This window comes from Salarias fasciatus, assembly GCF_902148845.1.
Source record: "Salarias fasciatus chromosome 7 unlocalized genomic scaffold, fSalaFa1.1 super_scaffold_4, whole genome shotgun sequence".
NCBI classification, from domain to species: domain Eukaryota; kingdom Metazoa; phylum Chordata; class Actinopteri; order Blenniiformes; family Blenniidae; genus Salarias; species Salarias fasciatus.
The window spans coordinates 17,719,041-17,739,486 of NW_021941229.1; the positions used below are offsets into that span (position 1 = coordinate 17,719,041).

At 42.8% G+C, this 20,446-nt stretch overlaps 1 protein-coding gene across 2 annotated transcripts in view; it reads right to left on the minus strand.

Moving 5' to 3' along the window:
* The window catches only part of znf462 (zinc finger protein 462), a 47,343-nt gene extending 31,296 nt beyond the window's left edge, over positions 1-16,047 (minus strand). The window contains exon 1 of one of the 2 annotated variants that reach the window (XM_030085516.1): positions 15,761-16,047. The gene's annotated coding sequence lies outside the window, so the exon portion shown is untranslated. Of the gene's footprint in view, positions 1-11,131; positions 11,780-15,760 lie in introns of those variants that run through there. The other variant, XM_030085517.1, reaches the window with a different exon arrangement.
* Between the last annotated feature and the right edge of the window lie 4,399 nt (positions 16,048-20,446).

Below are 20,446 nucleotides of genomic sequence, written 5' to 3' on the forward strand. Positions count from 1 at the left end.
TCCGTTTTCACGTCTGACAGTAAAAGGCGGACAACATGCCCTCCCGGTAAGTCAAACCATTGACATTTAGGGTTCATTCCACAGCATCTTCAAAATCCATCCACCCGTTCTCAATGATTTTCAAGTGTGGAGATTGTGAGGACCACTTCAAATGCTCCAGCCTGAATGCATTAAGCAGGTCACTGTGAATCGTGGCGTTTATACCTTGAATGCTCACTTTCTCGACAACTGATTTACTTGCAACTTAAAATTGTAGATATTAAGTGAGTTCAATCGTTTTCTCCAAGTTGTGTTGTGCACAACACTAATGAACGGTATTTAAATCTCAATGTTTAAACAACATAAGCTGCTCTTTTCTTTTTGAAACACATATTGGTTCATCTAATTTAAACATTGTCTAAAATTTCCCCCCAAAGTGACTGACTTATGCAGATGACGCGTTATATGTTTCAAATATTGACTTTTTTTGATGAGTCTGCCCCCAGGGTTTCCTGATGAGTCTTCCACGTAAACCTCCTTTTTGCAAGCAACGCTGTACCAACGGCGCCGCTGCGCTTCTGTGTCAGCTAAACCAAACTGCATGCTGGTCCTTTACAGATTTAGCTTTGCCTTTGCAGTTTTCTTGGGTCTTTCAGATGTTGCCTTGCATCCGCAGCTCCTCTAAACTGTCAGCTCTTGAGGACATCTCAGACGCCGCCTCTGCTTCAGCTCATCGGCAGTGGAGTTACCGATTAACCTGGAAGGCATGTTTTTTTTGGAAATGGGAGGAAGATGGTTGTTCCTGTTCACTGGATCATTTACCAGGACACTGGCTTTCTATGTATGAGCCTTATACCCACTCTTACTGGAAGATTCTTTGTTTCATGTGTGAAAAAGAAGATTGAACAGCACAATCTGTTCAACTTGATGTGCAAACCATGCCATTTATTTTATATTATTGTATTTTGGTGATTAGAAATGCTCTCATTGTGCTCCTAAAGTATAACTATGAAGACCACTAAATATCTTATAGAAAAAAATAGATTTTTTTGTTCCTATACTTAAATAAAATATCTCTAAGGGGATTCAGGAATACTTGTCTTCATCACAGATTGACAAACTTTGCTCACCCTTTCCATGTGAACACTCAAATCTTTGCTCTGAAATCCAGCATCTGCTGATGCAAGTACGGGCCAAGTCAAGCAGCAGCAAGAAGTATTTATTTTGGCACCATACCTTTAATCATTCTTTTTACCCGATACAACTGAGAGACTTTGAAAACAGAAAAACTGATGTAAGGCTTTGGTTTCAAAGTCATAGCTTTCTTTCTTCTCGTGCTACACCTGGTGACTACATCATTAGGTGAATGTTGGCAATGAAGATTTGGGGCCTGTCAATGAGCGTCTTGAAAAGAGACAAGGGTTACTTGTAATAAGATGGTTTATCCTCTTAGTTTCTCTTCATACACGATTGCTGATCGAATTAGGTTTTGAATATTGGTGAAAATGTAGAATACATTACCTCTACTGCACTCTACTTCAAATCAAATTAGGCTGAAACGCCCTGACAGAACATTATCAATTACTACTTCCAATATCAAATAGCTGATGATAATTAATTTAAAACACATGATTCATGTCCGTAGAGAGATTATATGAGACAAAATGTAAAAATGTGAAAAAGGAAATACAGAGATCACATTTGTTTTGTGTGCAGCTCCTGATGTTAAGACGTCTGGGTTAAAATAGCTGAAACACAGACTCTGAGACTCTCACAGGCAGCAGGAGTTAGAACTGACCAGCCGTGGTCCAAGAGAGGACAAACCGCGGACCAGGAACAGGATGTTGAGGGATTTGCTAGTCTGATCCACTGCAGCTCTAACTCACAACTTACAGGACTTAAAGGATCTGCTGGTAACGTCCTGGTGCCAGATACCACAGGGCACCTTCAGGTCCTGGAGAGTCCGTGCCATTTGTGTGGTCGGAGCTCGTTTGGCAACACCCAAAGGGACCAAACGGAGTTCAGAATGAACCGACTCAGCAGAAGCAGTTAAATGACAGCAGAGTGGGAAGCATGGCGATAATTAAGAAGAAAATGAATCCAATATTTCAAATTATGTGTTACATTTAATCTGACGTCGCCAACAGGATCACTTTTACTGCCCGATCATGTCACACAGCCAAAACGGACGCAGGTCACAAGGTACAAACAAAGCCATGGTTAGAGAATGGTTAAAACATATTGAAATGAGACTCGGCCGAAACGGTTCAGACGAGGAGACTGAAACCGACGTCGCTGCTGCCCTGCGTTGCAAATAGAGGCACCACAGACACTGACTGGAGGGTCAGGACAACTGAGTCACTCCTTCCACATCTGTGGGAAATCTTAACACGCTATTTCTGTTTGCGCTGTAGCAAACTCGCTAAACCTTAACCCACAAGAGGTCTGATTGTTGATTACTGCCCTCTGTCTTTCTGCTGTTGAAGTATTAAACACAGACTTTTTAAACACCCACATCAATAAATGACACTTTTCCACAAGACTTTTTTTTTTAATGTAAACATTTGAGGCAGCTACATAAAACAGCACCACATCAGTTTAGGTCTCATCCACTACTCTGATGTAACTGCAAGGACTCTAAATATTGATCTCAGCTTGGTGGCGTTGTACATCATACTTAAACAGTGTATATTCCGTGGCCTTTTAATCATAATTATCTCAATATCATTATTAAAAGTCATTTATTTTCACCTCTGAAAGGCTGAAACAGGAAAATATTCAGCCATTTGATTTGACTGAAAAATAACCAAAGTAACTATGGCCTTAGAACCAATATCGCATTGAAACACAGAATTTTTAAAGCTCTAACTAAAATAAAAAAAATAAAATAAAATTAGTGCTCAGTTCTTAACACTGTTTCTTCTTGTGGTGTCTTACATCCATTGCTGGCAAATTTTCAATTGTTATTTGAGAGGATGTTCTATTAGTGTCACAGATGATCAAGCTATTATTGATTCTTTTTTTTTTTTTTTTTGCTGCACTGTATTTAGGAAATGTACTAATTGTTTTGCTGAAGCAAACAACTACTCAGGCAAAACAACAGGATATCAACAGTAATAAAATGTCACCCTGCAGCTAATCCTTAATATTAAGTAACAATCACACAGTGTTAGAGTTAGTGCAAAAAAAAAAAAAAAAAAATGTAAATTTTCTGTTATCAACTTGTAGAGATGACAGCCAGAGTGGCTAATGGGCTTAAATTTTATTCAGGTGGACAGAAAGAAGAATTCAAATCAATGTTAAGATTGTTCTGTAACTGCTGGACGGACAAATAAGTAACAGTTTTCAAACGGCTTGTTGAACCAGTTTAAAAGGTGGTGACAAAACAGCATTGTGCAAAAAGCAAGCAAGTTTTATTAAAGAAAAAAAGAAGACTGAATGAATGAAATGCCATACTAGAATTTTAATTCATGGTAATAATTTCATGTCTCGTGTTGAACAGTCACAGTGCTCTCGAGGTCCTGAAACCACCGGCTGGTGACACCAGGACTGCAATTACTGTTTGGATTGTTGGCTAAAATACATTAGAATGTTGCTAAATTCACATCAAATTCAATATCGATCAGTGGAGAAAGATCACACTCATGCGCACACAGTCACTGAGCACCACCACGGCCTCAAACACCCACAGAGCGGAGCGTCGGTGTCAACCTGTCTTGGATTTTTTTTATGGCTTAGCCTCACCTGAAGGTCTGAGCAGAGCCCCGGGGTCTGAAGGTGTCACACAGCATTATTCCTTTAAAAGGATTTGTCAGGACTTTCTAAAAACATGCACTTCTTTTTTTTTTTTTTTTTGTTCAGATCAGGAATGGTGCAGTGAAACGCAGGCCAGCTAAAATAACAGTGTTGTGGTGATTCTTGGGCCTGTTTGCAGCGTGCGCTCGCTGGCGCTCTGTTCGGGTTTTACCCGTCAGCGCTGAGCCAGACAGCGAAGCCCGGTTCAAAAGAGAAAAGCCGGTTTGACCCGAGCGACCTTCATATTCCAATATGGTGTCTCTTCCCCTCACAGAAGAATGACCCCGCTGACAATTACAACCGCAACACTGTATAGTGATCATAAAGAGACCCATCACCCTGCCACAACAACACAACCGCTGGAGGGAAGAACTGTGATCATTCAGCTATAGTTACATCCTGAAAAGAATTAGGCATATTAAGCATTATGTCAAAACTCAAACCTCATGTTTGAGGAGAGAAAGAAGTACATGAACTTAAAAAGAAATGCAGCTCTGTGCATGTCAGGAAGGCAGAGTTGGAAAGAAAAACCAGCAGGACGCAAAAGAGAACGCACACCTATAAAACCTTGAATCCTGCCATTCACGACGATGTGACTGAAACGACTCAAACAAGAAGTCGGCCGTCTGAATCATTCGTATCATCCATAGAATAACTCTTTGTTTGGCATTTTCCCACCAGCGGTTGCCATATATATCTGCTCTTTGCACTCAGTTTTCTGGACCCTTATTCGCTCATCCTTCAGCGAGATGCTGTACAAAAGAAGACCAAAAATCTAACAACAATGCTCAAAATACTGATAAGAGACTGACGTCTCAACAGGCGCTTAAAAAAGGTAGATTCAAAGTATCAGAGATTGCGACTGATGAGTTTTTAATACAATGGGTGAAATACAACACAGCAAACACTAATCCAATCAGATCCCTTTTTGTACTCCAGACCCTCCGACCAAAAAAAGGTTCTGAGCCTTTTGAAAGTATCACTCCACGGCCACAGCTTTTTCTTCAGGGGAAAAGGAAAAAAAAGACCCCACAACTAAATTTAGAGTCTGGTTCCAGGGTCAAAATGCACACGGTTCACCTTTCAGTACTTTGAGAAGGCTCCTAGTGTCAGAATTCAGCTGATGAAGTACGAAAAGGTTTAGATGGTTTAAAAAATACAGAAGAATGATTTCATCAATCGGGCGACTCCATAAGGCAGGGGGGGGTCAAACTGAATCCCTGAAGGGCCGACAGCTGTGCTGCAACCGGGAGAGACCTAAAACATGCAGGACGCCGGCAGTGGAGGACTGGAGTTCGACACATGTGCCATAAGGCCTGAATAAACAAACAAACCCAACCCCCGAAAAAACAAAACCTGAATTCTGTGAATAGTTGGTGTGATCAGCTGCATATGATCTGGTTTGTTTAAATCACAAGGATCTCCAAAATGCTCTGTAGAAGTGTCTCTCTCTGTCTCTCTCTCTCTCTTCAAGCTATTCCAGAGTGATTTAATCAATGCTGCTGATGTTTGGACTCTGGAGGGAGTGGGGGTGGGTTAGGATGTGCAATACCATCTGTTGGAGGAGTCCTGCTTCTTTTTTTACTGCTCAAGATAATTCTGTGAGACTCCGGCTGCTTGGTCGTTTCCCAAAGAATATTTGGTACTACACGATGTGTAAGATTTCTGCAATTAATGTGCATAAAATGTTGGCACAAAGAACATGAACGGTAATGTTAAGAAAACACAAAGCAAGCCTGGCAGGGCTTAATGGGAGTTAACCTTTTGGCCTCACATATTTCACATGGACAAAGCAGTATACTAATAACTCACTGTGATTCAATTTATTCACACACAGGAATTAATTTGTAACGCTTTCATCTGAATTTGATCCCGACAGATATTTATCTTGACTATATCCTGAAATCTGCATATCAATCTCATCCCGGCAGCTCCCGTGTGAAAACAATTTGCCGGACGCCGACCTCGTTCCTCCTCTGCCTGTGATCAGAGCGCCGGGCTTCCTTAAACGATGCGATCACATGGCGCTACTCATTTGAGGAAGTCTGAATACAGAGATGAAACATCGATCCCACCTGCCCGATCAATGAAGCAGGCCTTTTCACGGGAGATGTGAGGAATCAATAATGTTGGGTATGAACGCTTTGTCATAACATTCATCAGACATCTGCTGGAATTGAATGAAAAGATACTGAAAATGGCATGAAATGTAGCAGAAAAAAAGAAGAGAACAAAGATGGAAACGCAGCAGCAGACGCCTTCCCATCTCTCCCCTGATGAACGGCGGCATACAGTTCGACTTCACAACAGCAAACCGCAAGGTGAGAAACTAACCACGAAGATCCGCCATGCTCGTAAACAATCAGCCAATGCCAGTCTGTTGCAAAACTCCAAATGTCTGCGATGGCTACAATAAAAAAAACATCTTCACAAATTATAATAAGCCACCTTTTCCCCAATAACTGACATTAATCTGACAGCAGATCTGTTTCAGGAAGCATATGGCTTTAAAATAAAGTAGGTCAGCCATTAGATGGAAGAGCGAAGAGGGCGTTGACATGAGACGTCCTTCATCTTCACTAGAAATCCAATGGAAATGTCATATGTCAAGCGAAATGTTCATGAAAAACACAAGATAAGTGCACATCATTAAAATAACATTCATTCCTCGGCAAATAACACTAAATTTATGTGAAATGCATACAATGTTACATGAGTGAGAAGAGCAGCCATTTGTTTTAATTGCTGCTTTACTTTCTCTGATGTGAAATGCAGCATCCCATCATCAGTCCTATGTTAAACGCACGCTTGTCTTCAAAACCGTTTTACCATTTACTGTTTTTCCCCGTCATTGCTGCAGTAAGTCTCACAGGGTCAATAAAGTCTGAACTACTATGATTATTTAGATTGCCGATAAATTCATTGCAGTGTTTTTGTGTAGATAAAAAAAAAAAAAAAAGAAAATCACATATTTGCTTTTAAATTTCTTTTTCAACTCCTCCAATTAGTACACGAAGCAGAAGCGGTGTGTTTTAGTGTTTATATTGCTTAAACAGCCTTCAAACATCAATAATTTGACTTTAGAGAGCTGCTCTCCAGCCGCAATAACATTTAGCTTTATTGTAATTTTGTCTCCTTCTTGATGGTCTTGCAGTTAAACAACGGTGTGTAGATTTTGTGTCTTTTCCCTCCATTCGAGAAGCAACACCAGAACATCCGGGCTTAGAGATGCATCTGCCGTCCCGGGAAAGTGCAAGACGACCACGGAGCTTTTGGAAAGAGGAGATCTGCATGTCCTGAGGAGAGCTACAAACTGTGCAGAACATGCAAAACTCGGGCTAAGTGCACGTCGTGGACAGGCTCTGCTATACGGTGCTCTTATTTTTAGCTTGCCGTTGGCCTCTCGGTAGTTTTTCCTTGAGAGCTTCCTCTTTATGCGACCATCCATCACAGGAAGATGACCTGATCTAGATATGGTCCTAATGGTGCCATAATTCCCTCTTAGACATCTGTCTTCACCGTGCTTCCGAAAAAAAATAAAATAAAATTAAGGGCCCAGCAATCCGATTTCAGACCTGTTTTCAAACTTAAACTCTCAGCAGCGACGTCTTAAAAATGTTATACTGGCTCCTTGTGTGCACTGTGCTCTCTGAGCATTTTTAAAAATACTGATTTAATTTGATTTAAAAAGAAGCAGATTCAACAGAATTAGATCACTTGTAGATTTTCTCTGTGATTAATCCCTGCCGCATAATTACATATATAATTCCATGTAGATATAATTATTTAATCACAAGTCAGGTTACATGACTTGATTTGCAAAACAGAAAAGTCCTGCATAAGCGTTTGACAGTCTTTAACTTTCTACAAGGGCTTTGAATAACTGAATAAATATTAAAAAGCGTGTTTTTTTTTTTGCTAACGTTCAGGAATCTGGCGCAGTAATCCCATATTGTCTCAGAGGACTGGTAAATACAGGTGCAGAGCCTTTCAGGCGCTTCTAGCCAGCAAGCTTTGCTGATCTGTCTGTAGCCTGACCTTCACTGGTGTCACATTCAGAGGGTGTGAAAAAGAAACAACTCATTGCAACCGGCTCTGGTGACCCTTAAGGATTCTGAGCGAAGCAGAAGATCATGTGGGGCTACAGCCACACCGAGCCGGCTGACTGAATGCCGGTTTAATAGAACACAATGAAGAGCAACAACATTAGCCGATTTACATAAAACAGATTTGCATAGCTAATTTACTCAGTAATGTCAGGACTGGTGAATCCACTGGTTCAACTTCAGCAGCTTCCCTGCGTCTCACATGTGCTATAAAGGAAACGAGCGCAGAATAGATGGCAGGGAAGATTTTGATCTTTGGACCTCAAAGTATTCTGCTGACTGAGGCCTTCAAACAAGGCCTCACTTCAAAAAACACAGGCGAGCTATACCAGGGAGACAGAAATGCCTTCTGCATGGCTCCTGGTCGGAGTCCTGCGCTAGGAAGAGATGATAATTTTCTATTTTATGTCTGGGTCATCTATACTGCAAGGTCAGCCAGCGCCTGTGTCAGCCCGTCTCCCTCTGACAGATGGTTACCTGACATCACCCACCCGGTCAGACAGCCTTTAATACTTAATATCACTGCACTCGCTGTCCTCTTTATACTCCGGCGTTGCAAACCAAGACACTTCCTTTTCTCAATCAAAGACGTCCGACTCGCTAATTCCGTGTTTTTTTCTCTAAAGCCGCACAGAAGGGGAAAAAAAGAAAGACGTTGGCCATCGTCATACAAGTAACCTTGCTCCAAGGGTAGCCTTTATGCTTAGCAAAGGGCTCAGATTGTTCCTTCTGAAAAGGGGAACGGCTGCAACAGAGAGCACTCAGTGGCAACATTTGGCCTCCTTTGCACAGATGATAATGACCAAGCAGATTAAGGGGGTAGACAAGCATTAATAGCCATCTTCTGTGGACACTGTCTTCAGGTTGTCATGGTGAAAACTCAAAAAAAAAAAAAAATAATGTAAAAAGAATAATAATCGTGCATTCAAGAGGTAGCTCTAACTGTTTTGCTTCTACTGCATTTATGTCCTAATCATGAGCCTCAAAGATATTTATGTGACCTTCAAGGCTGAAATTTCCACAAAGCAACAAAACAGAGGGCTGGTAAATCCCTGAGCGAGAGCCTGCTGGGTGTGAAGGTTAGACAATGAATACCCTTACATAGTCACTCTCTTCGTCGCCGTTAACAAAACTGAAAATGAGCCTTTTCATACCTGCTGATCACTTTTCTATGTCTTTCAAATGCAGGAAGAAAAAAAAAAACCCCAGCAAGTGAAAACAAGAGTGCTAATAAGAGAAATCAGGAAGCTGAGTGAGGATACAAGATGGAAGCAAAGCAGACGAGGAAGGTCTGAGCTGTCTGGAAGTCTTCTGCTCAGCCTTCTCTCAGTATAGTCACCTCACTTGGCTGCTCTCTCGTCTCTTTCTCTCTCTCTCGGGGCTGACAGAATTATCTTCTGCATCAGAGCTGAGGCTGGGCCAACGCTCCACACAGAGGACTCCATTTCACACAGCCAGCCCCACAGTGGCCAAGGAGACACAGCCAATCACGCTGGAGTATCAGTGGCATGGCCATCCACCATTTTGTGCTCCTCAAGGTCTTTGACTGTCCTGCTCAGCTGAGTGGAGCTGCTGCCTCTGCTCGCTCTGCTATCTGGTTACACAGATGGAAGTGTTTAGCTTTAAGAGCGCAGACCTGAGCGAGCAGCTTCCCCTCCTGTCGGTTCCTCTGCAGACTGTCATGGCAGTCAGCAGAAATAGCAGAAGTGAGATGAGAGACGTGCCGAGAGACGTCTCGCTGCAAAACATGGCCACCTCAGGAGCAGCACGTCTCCGCTGTCCTTCACGAGCTGGAGACCGCTTCCTCTCGCAAGAGCTTTGCGCCTTTAAAACCGGAGCTCTCAGATTTAAAAAAAAAAAAAAAAAAAAAAAAAAAAAAAAGAAATGTCGGCATGTGCAACCTTGTCTGGTAACACAATCAAATATGGGTGACCCAACATGTTCTAAGAGTGTGGAATATATATTTTTTTACACTGAAAAGCATCAATGATAAAACTTGGGGCAACCCTCAGAAACATGATTAAATATTCCATCCAAAAAAAAAATGATTAAGTGCACTATTTAATTAATTGCCTGAGGCGTGATTATTTTTACAATTTTATATGGAGACGAATAGGTAGATATATTTGGTCTTCTCAAGAGGTTTCTTCCCCGCAGCTTAAAGAGAAAAAGAATCCAGCTGCATTGTGTACACAAATAGGCTAGACTGAAAACACTTGTTATCTGGTTTTGATGATATACATGACCAACATATGAGGCAGAAAATGTCTGAGTCAAGATCAGCCGAAACTGAAACGCACAGATTTGTGTGCTAAACGCGCACTGAGCACCGAAGAGTCAGGCGAGTGAAGGATGTCCAAGGACAGAGCTTGGAGAAAAACCAGGAAGTGTTTTTCCACAAGGACAATTACTCCAGGAAACCTTACATTCCATGCAGTCTTGTAGCCCGTCTCTCCGAGGAAACCGTTTCCTGACATGAATCAATCTGCTCCTGTCTCAAATTCTCCATGAGATGAAACTCGCGCCGATAAATGGAAACAAATTCGACCGACTACAGGCAGCTCACAAGTTAACAAGAAAGACCACAAACAAACAAGTGACAAAAAAGAAGAAGGTTATTGTATGGACGATGTGATGATGAGACACCTTCCTCCTCACTGTCAGTAAAAGTATCTTCCACTGATCGCTCTCGTCATATCTCAAACAAAAGTCTAACACCTTGATTTTACTTCTGCTTTCTTTCATTTTAACCAAGTGCCTTTAGGCAATTGTAATCCCTCAAAAAAAGAGGGGGGGGTGAGAAAAAAAAACACATTACACGAAGAGACTGCAGGATTCACTGAAGGGTTTCTTGTAAGTGGTGCTCAGTGGACAACTGCCAGAAAACACTGCAATGCTGACTTCCTTGCAAGCCTGACATGGCAGTTACTACAGTTACAGGCAGTGGGTGAGGTTACAAGCTAGTCAGGATGGAGTATTTCAGAGTGACCAGAGAAGAACACGAGAAGCGGCGGAAAAAAAAAAGCGGCGAAGGAGGCACATTCAGACCTGCTTCGCTCGCAGAAATGTTGGAGAGCGGAAAGAAAAAAAAAAAACACTGATTGTGATCATTTAAAGCTACAGAGAAGCTATGACAGGAAAAAAAAAAAGAAGAAGTGAGGTTCTCCTCCCAGGTCCACCAAAGCAGCCTCTTGAGGCGACTCAACAAGTATGAGAATGGAAAGATGAGAGACCCATCAATATTAACTTACCACTGAGACCTCCTTTCCAAGTTCTTAAATATTTAACCGTCCTTGGACAGCTCTGTTGCTTCGGAGGCTGAGCCAGTGTGGATCCCTTCTACAAGACCACTCCTGTTCCTGCTCAATGAAGGCCTTGTCCAGTGGCACCACACAGCCCAAGGAACGGGCGTCTCCAAAGAATTCAGGATTTTTTTTTTTCCCCCAGCCACAGTCAGCGAGACGCTGACAGAGTTGGTTCGCTGTGTCTTATTACAGAAAGCGCATAAATCCTGACTTTAAGCCGGAACCCTGAGGACACCTTGTATACAGCGCAGTCGCTTTATGCCTCCAACTTTGACAAAACTAGTCCCCTATATGCTCGTGTAAGCCAAAAGGACTGGCAAAGACAGATAAAGACATGCACCTCTGTGAGCTTCTCTCAGCTACAAGCAGGTTTTTTTTTTTTTTTTTTTTTCCAGGAGGGGAAAGGCAACATTGAACTGTTGATGTTCTGATGGAAAGCAGAGAGGAGGAACCAGTTCTGCAGCAGTGTAACGTGGCAACTCACAACAGAAACTGGAAAGACACCTCCACCAAGCCACTTCCTTCTTCTCCACAAATTCTGACTTTGTGTCGCCTTGTGGGTTTTGTCAGATAGGCAAAAACAAGCTCTAGTTACAGAGCACTGACCAGTTCGTTGTAACAGGAAAACAAACAAACAAAAAAAAAAAGAAGGTAAAGTTTTTTCAGGCTGTTTTTGCTGTACTGTAATGACGACTGTGTTCTGGATCCGGGTCTGCGTGTTTCACTGCTCTTGCAAGTGCAGCAGCAGGGCCGGGCGGCATCTTATGAGCCATGCATCATGTCAAGAAAGCACTCGCTGGAGCATTTCAATTTGCTTTTGTGTGTCTCCCCAGCTTTCTTCACTGCCCCAGGTAGAGAAGAATAGAGAAGTGCATCGCCCAATGTGACTGAGTGAAAGAGAGAGCGAGAGAGAGAGAGAGAGCACAGAAAGTGATGAGCTTCACCAGCACTTCCTTCCAGTATGCAAACCATCACAGAAGTCTCTCTCATTTGATCCCTCATATTCCCTGTCAAGCTTTTTTAGCGTAATCCTGAAATTCCTTGCAAAAATCCAGTTATGTAATTCCACCCCCCCCCATCCTTCTATCTGCCACAGTTCAGATGTGACCCGTCGTCACCGTAAAGATAAACTGCCGCAGCATATTTTACAAAATGTTTTACGCACAAGTAACATTCTGTTTCATTTAGATATTTTCTGTGGTGCGCAAATCTCAGTCACTGATTCTGGACATGCGCTTCAAAAAAGCCACTGCAACTTGCACTGTGTAGTTCTGAAGTTGGACGCCCGTCCTGCCATAACTGGCGCTCAAACTCGGGTCCCAAACACAAGTTTAAACTGCTGCTCCACTTGGAGGGACAAAAAAAAAAAAAAAAAAGTGTTGTTGTCCAGCGTAACATGACATTCTGGGAGCATGTGTCCAGGATAATCTGAATAATTTAATGCACTGCAAAACACATCATAAATATTATATTTTTTAAGCATGTTTAGAAACATGTGCATGTATGAGACTGATGATGTATGAGGCGCCGTACGGCCAATACACCAAGGGCTAGCGCGTGTTCTGCCAGCATCACCTCTGTGGTGGAGAACGCGCCTTTATCCAGCTCTCCTGCATGGCAGTGAAGCCTGGTAATTCAATTAACACACTGCTTTGTTTTAAAAATAAAAACCTAAATCACACTCAGTGGGGCAGTAGCTCCCAAAAAAAAAAAAAAAAAAATAACATTTTCAGCTTCAAATATAAAGGTTATATCCTTCATCAATTAAATAACCCGTAAAGCAAGATCATACCACTGTTTCTACGTCCAAGGTGATATTATTAAATCTGAAGTTAAGCCTGATGAACGGTTCACAATCCAAGGACGTTCAATGAAGAAAAGCATTAATAGAATAGTCGTCTTTACACCGACAATGCAGCACCTTGAGACGGTGTAGAAACTGCAGCACGCTCATCAGGGCTGTGTGATTTTTAGATTTACTCATATCGATGGCAGTTATCACCATAAAACTACGAAACTGACATGCATGAGAACCTGGGCGCTCCAGGGGTCTCGGAGGGTCCGGGGGCCCCCATTGGCAGATGTAAACCGGCTACTTGTTGGTGTTGCATGAACAGGTCAAGAATGTGTTGAAGACTTGTGAAAGTTACTACAGGAAACTGCAAAGAGAGCGTCGCGCGGAGGCGACCCCGAGCTCTCGTCGATATAAAACATCACAATCACCTCCGGGTCGAAATCCCGTCGCTTCATTTGCAGAACATCCAAGCGGACTATATTTGTTTCGCCCCGTCTGCGAGAGAGAAATGTGTCGACCACAGCAGATTCCCGCCCCGGCTGTCCTCTATCGGCTCCTCCTTGAGAACCTGTTTGCCCTGCCACGCCGGGGAGAAGGAGCATCGCCACCATTTTGATTGCTCTTCTCAGCCCCAGCATTGTCGCAGCACAGTGTGTCAAGCTCACAGTCTCCTTGTCAGCAAGATTTCACACAGTGGCCAGGGGAACTGCAGAGCGTAGCACAACCACACACACACACACAGACACACTGACTCTCACTCTCTTGCTCACACACAACAGCCACCAAACACACCACAGCTTGCTAACACACCTCCTTCACTCTCATGACATGCTGGCCAACACACACCTTTAGGATATTTGTGCAAAAAGTCATCTAAGGTTAAGCAGTGGACAAACATTGCATTGCAACATTAAACCAGTAAATCCAGCAGTTTAGAGAAGTTTCAAAGGACTAAAGCCACCATGTAAAGTGTGAACTTGCACTAACATGCACATGTGCTGTTCTGGAGAAAGAGAGAGAGAGAGAGAGAGAGACAAGTTTCCTACCTGCTGTAAAGTTACAAGGAAGTCTATGTATATTTAAATTTAACGTCACATACAAGCGACAAGCAAACGAAAAAGAGCATCATCTGGAGAAGTTGCTTTAAAAAGCAGCCGGAGTCATTACTCCACCATGACACACTCAACCCGAGCAGAGCTGTTGAACATTAACTACCCGCATGGTCCAAACACTGCATTATTCAGCATTAAAATGCACATCTCATCCATGGGTCAGCTATCACAGTCACAGTCACAAACACCACCTCCCCCCCCCCACCTCCAAAAAAAGAATTAAAGAAAGAAATCCAGCTGTGAAGCTTTCCACACCACATAGATACAGGTCACGGTTATTACAGCAGCAAGTTGGAGCTAAAACACAGAAGTTAACCTTGAAAGCCCCGCTTAGAGATCTAACCTCACTTTTCAGAGTTCCTCTGCTTCCTCTGCAGGACTAAAACTTCCCAGCTGAGAAAAAGGCAAGGAAAAAGGAGCAGGAGAAGAAGAAGGGGAGAAGGAGAAGGAGGAGGAGGAGGAGGAGGAGGAGGAGGAGGAGGTGGTGGCCGGATCATTTCTCAACACAACCTTTGTTCTGGCGTGAGGGATCCTGGCTGTCTGACTCCAGGGCTCTCCTTGGAGACTCATCTGCTTTCCTCCATTTTATGGTGAAGCCCTTCCAGTAATGACATACCTGACTGGAGACCAGTGACAGCAAAAGGCATCCACAACAGTGCAGGTTGGGGGGGGTGGAGGAGGTGAGGGGGGTGTGGGGGGGGGCAGGCTGGCAACAATGTAGCAATATGGAACAAAAGCAAGGAAAAAAAAACGTGAGAATGAAATTCGAACGCCACACACACACACACACACACACACACTGCCCTTGAATTCATTTCACGAACATCAACATGTCTATAGCTCCAACAGTGGACAGCCGAGCCCCGGACCAGCGGATCCTGTCCTTTTTCCCCTAAAAAAAGAGAGAGAGGAGCAGGGGAGGGGGCGCACATTTAGCCTCCTCACACTGGACATGGCTTTCATGAGTGTGTGAGAGAGTGTGTGTGTGTGTGTGTGAGAGAGAGAGAGAGGGAGAGAGCGAGAGAGAGAGAGAGGACCAGCGGCTATGCCAGCTCCTGTGTGTCGCTAATGGAGGCTGGTTGGGAGAGGAGAGGAGAGGAGAGAGGAGAGCAATCCGTGCAATGGCTTCTCCCATGAAGCTAGCGCGCAGCAACACGCACGGCCGGAGAGGGGACGCACAGCCGGGGCCAGTAATTCCCCTGACCAGACATGTCAGAATAACAAAACACTCCAGCAGAAACACACGCAGGCGAGCCTCTCTCTACGCCGCCGCGTCCATTTCCTTGTGTCACTTTGACAACAAACCGAAAGGCGACATAAGCGAGGAAGCGCCGCGCTGCTTCTGGATATTTAACTGGGAAGCCAGGAGACCCACTTGACTTTGGCTGCATCGGGTGCCAGCACGGAGCGCCCACCCGACTAAAAAAGAAAGAAAGCAAAAAAAAATCTGCCCCCGACTTCCTCTGCCGACTCGTCTGGACCTGGACTAAAAAAAAAAGGGTGAAACCGGGGAGATCAGCTCTTTCCAGGTCACTCACGAGGCGCTCGCTCCATTATATCCCATGATCTACCATCGCGACGTTCTCGCAGACCTTGAAAGCCCAGCCGAAATCTTGACGAAACTGGAAATATAGTGCACGGAGGGAAGGGAGAAAAAGAAAAACTCACTGGTACAATCTTCTCCTCAAGCGATCCTCCCAAAAGTTGTCCTCGTATTTCATGCGTGCGCCCGGTCGGTCTAATGGATGATCGCCATCTTTCCTGCTTCTCCTTTGCTGCAGCTGCAGATGACCTGAGATCCGTCTGTCTCTGAATAATGAGCAACCACACAGACAAGGAAGACAATCTGCAAAGCAGGCTACACAAAGAAGTTTGGGAGACTAGCAAGCACCAGAGGGTGCACAAGAGTTTACGATGAGACGAGGGAGCATCAGCAGGATGGACAACGTCTATGCCTGAGAAGCTCATCCTTCATCTAGACTGAAGTCAGATAGTCTGCAAAGCCTTATCAGCGGCTCAGACCACCAGCAGACACGCGCGGCCGCCGACTATTTTATATAGGCATGCATAGTATGTCTGCCACGTCACGAGGTTATCTGCAGTTCACTTTGGCGATGGTGATGCTGCTTCTCCACCGAACACACACACCACACACACGCATAGATAGATAAATACATAGATAGATAATGTTTATATTTATGCATATTCCGCTATCTCCCCAAAATAAAATATAAATCGACCCACCTTTCACATATCGTTCAAATAAAGTCACAAATCATCAATTATTTATTTTTATATGTATTTATATATTTTCAAAAAATGATTGGGGAACGTCCCATTGTGCTGCTGTAACTGTATGCATGCATGCATGCATGCATCCCACTGCTCTGCTCTGCTCTGCTCTGCTCTGTCCACCAGCTGCTAACAAAGAGGGAGCCCAAGACAAAAGGTGCAGGGTCCTGCTCAGATGTATGTCAGGGGTGGCTGAAGGATGGGTGGGTGGGTGGCTGGCAGGCAGGGTGGGGGTGGAGCAGCAGGAAGAGGGCACATGCAGGCGGGTGAGTGGGTGGGTGTCTGTCTGCTAGGGCAATCAGAAGGAGAGCATATGTACCTTACATGACTGAGCAATTATATGATAATAAAGAAAATGCATTTTCCATAATGACTTCTGATGAGAATAATTAACATTGAATGGTTTGATTATTGTAATGGCTGGAGGTGGAAAGAGAACTGGAGATATGAAGTACTGCTATATTATTGCTGCTTAATGGTTTAAGTAAATGAAAAAAAAATATATTTATGCATTTATATTAAAATCAACATTTAAAGCTTATTTTTACAGTGTATTAAAATATTAAATAACACTATTTTTGGACATACATAGCCACGCTCACTTCATTCAAATTTCTACAAAATGCAGATCTTTTTTTTTTTAAAGGTATATTTGTTCGCTAAATTTGAGCGCAGTGGAAACATGCCTTTCTGAAACCACCAATGTGCAAAGTGTGTATTTGTGTGTACTTTTCATTTGAAGTGTGTGTTGCTGCATGAGTACTTTCAGAAATGATTGTTTATCATTCTATGCAAATCGAATACTGAATCAGCAATAGAGAAATGAGTATTTGCTGTCACAACCCATTGAATTTACAGCAGCATTAGTTCTCCTCTGCACACTCCAACACCGTTTTTGAAGAAAGTTACTCTGAGATTGTTTCAGAACACATAGAACAAACTCTTTAGGGGACACAACATCACTTACAGCGTCCCGTGCTCAATTTTACAGGAGTGGTTGCTCTATGTTCATTGTGTGTGTTTGTATTTCTGTACAGTGGATTAAATTTGGAACCAATCAAATTCATTTTTGTTACATAATAGACAATTTGCATTATATTATACCGACCTAAAAGGTTTTCAAAGTACTGCAACTGATGTAGTTATACAAGAAATACAACCTAATTAAAGCAATGTGAGAATCGGAGTAGCATTTGTTTCAACCGGGCTTGAAAGTATGGTACATTATATATGTGCATGTTATTTAATAATTAGACACACATTTTAGACTTTGAGATTCCTTAGTAAAAACATCTTCTCTGTTAGGGTTTTTTTTTTATTTTTTTTTTATTGCATGATCTACGCATTTTCCCCTTTGTCACATTAAAGTCACAAAAAAAAAATATCTAGGTCAGTATTTTGTATTTTAAACTGTGCTCACTTCTTCAAGCCTTTCCAGTGGACTGGTTAATCTAAACATCTTCAAGGATTTAAGCTCTCTCATTTGCTTCTGTATTTTTATGTAATCCAATGAACATTAACAACAAGGCTCCATCAGTGGCCCAGAGGGGATTGTGACAGGGTGGGAGGCAACGCCATCTGTTGCGAGACCTCCTGTTCTTCTTGTAGCTGAAGATATATTTGCTGAATGTAACTATTTCCTGAGAGAAACTGAGAATAAAGTAAAATATTATTTGTTTTTGTTCACATCATGAAACATTGCTTTGTCTCACTGAATGATACTGTTATGAGATGCAGTATTTTGTTTTATTTGATTTAATTTCTTGTTTTTGGTAAACAGTAGATGGCAACAACAACAACATCTGCTCAGATTATTCAAACAGGGACATGAACTCTTCCGTGTCCTTTAAGTTTTTTTTTTCTTTTTATTTTATTTTAAGCAAAGAAGTACTTTGTAAACTTGAATGTTTTTATTTAACCGTTGTCGTATGACATTCAAACGTGAAAAATTCCAAGTCATAAATCTTGCACATGAGCCGGCTCGTGATGCCTTCCTGATTTACAGGCAGAGACACAGAGAGGAATTAAATTCGTGTAAGATTCAGACATAGTTAATCATGTTTGACAAGTGTTGATGTTGCCTTTTGCGTGGCTCACTTATGAATTATGGATTGTGGAATGTATTTTTTTTTTTTTTTTTTTTTGGGGTGGAATTTAATAGAAAGCCTCAGATAGGAAATTATATCCAGTCACTCTTTGTATTATCAACCTGCAATCCATTTCGCCGGCGCTAATAGTGGAGTAGATTCTCCACAATGCTGTTAAAAAGTGTGATACCAGCCCTGTGTAAAATATGACACCTTTGGAAGATGAATCATGCGCTAACATGAAAAATATAATATAGCGTTAAGCATAAGGTGACAGATGGAAACAGGAATCGGCCGTTGTTAATGCGTTTCCATTAGTGCCAGTTCTCCTGTCGCAGTGACGTACATAGCCCCATGTATTTCCCAAACACTGTGGCAAGTTATCAATTGGCCCCATAATGACTTCCTCCTCCTTCCAGGTTAGATCCAGCGCCCTGTTGTTGCTTTTCTTCTTCTCAAGGCATCTTGGAATTCATAATTATGGAAAACGAAAAAACAGCCGGGGATTTTCATGTCAAAAAATGTTGATGTCTCAACAGATCTTTGAAGGAATGTCTCTGGAGGAACGACGTGTGAAATGCACACATCGCTGCAGACACACACACACACACACACACACACATGCCGCCCTGACGGCGCGCCCTGCGAGTGCCAGGTAGCAGCCGGGGTTTATCATGCTGCTTGGACATATGGCTGCTGCGGCAAATCTGATTAATATGGGACGGCCGGGAGTCCAGCGTACAGCGCAGGACAGACTGCACCAGGACATCCCCACCGCTTCGGCCTCCCCCTCGCGCCGTGCCAGGCCTCCGCCCGCCACGGCTAAAAACAGACACGTCCGTCAGGGACTCAGATGGCCTGAGCAGTGGGAGAGGAGAGGAAGAAGGGGAGCTGGACAGATTTAGAAGGAGAGAGAGACTTTTTTTTGGGGTACTTTTTAGTTTATCAACATTTAACTAGGAAATCATAAAGGTGACACAAAAGCATTGATGTTTTATAGACTTTTTTTTGTTAGTCATAAATGTTAAAATTCTCCAGCACTGAGAGACGGTGGAGTCCCGCACGGGTCAGAAAGCACTGCAGGATGTCTGACCTATGAGCCTGAGCGGAGGGGACAGAGGAGATATGAGGAGATAAAATGATCAGTGTCGCGATAGTGCGGGTTTTCACGGACGACTACTTTCAGCCTTATCACGCTGCCGTTTGCCTTTCTAACTCCTCTCCATTGCAAAACACGGTCAACACCCATCACAAACAATAAACAGGGAGCTACTCAAGAGATACTTAAGTCAATCATTTTAATTCAATCCAGCAGACAATGAGTGTTTCCAGTTTTTGTGTCTCTTCTCAAAATGTCTTGGATTCAACTTATAATCTGGTAGTTCGTTTTCAGCCACTAGTATCCCAATGAAAAGCTATCACAATCATTTTATTCACTAACCACCAAAATAGAGAGAGAAATGAAAGCAGTGATTTCAGTAGGGTGAGTAGAACGAGACTTTGTGTGTCCTTGATTTTATTCCGAGGATATTATTACCTTAATGTTTTTCACTGGAACAAATGATCTAAGAGCTCTGCTGTCTGACAACTGAAAATGCTCAAGCATGCTGCTCTTGTTTTGCAGCACTGAAGCTTCAGTCGTCCACACCAGCCACTGGAAGGGCACTTCCTGTGTCGTGAGGGTCACATCTGGAAAACACGTGGCAATACAAATGAGCAAATCCTAAATATATAAGGAGGTGCTTGCTAGGTGTGAATGATGAGAATCACAGATTTTCAAACATTTTGGGAACGTGAAAGAGAATATAAATAGCTGTAGTGAACATATATTTCGTTAATTTGAATGTGAGACTGTGAGAAGAACTGGCGAGAACATGATGGCCTTTCTTCTGTTTGGACATAAGAAGACAAAGGAAGCTGATTCTGGAATGAGGAAGTTCAGCAGACGGAAGACAAGGAGGAAGACAGTTAAAAA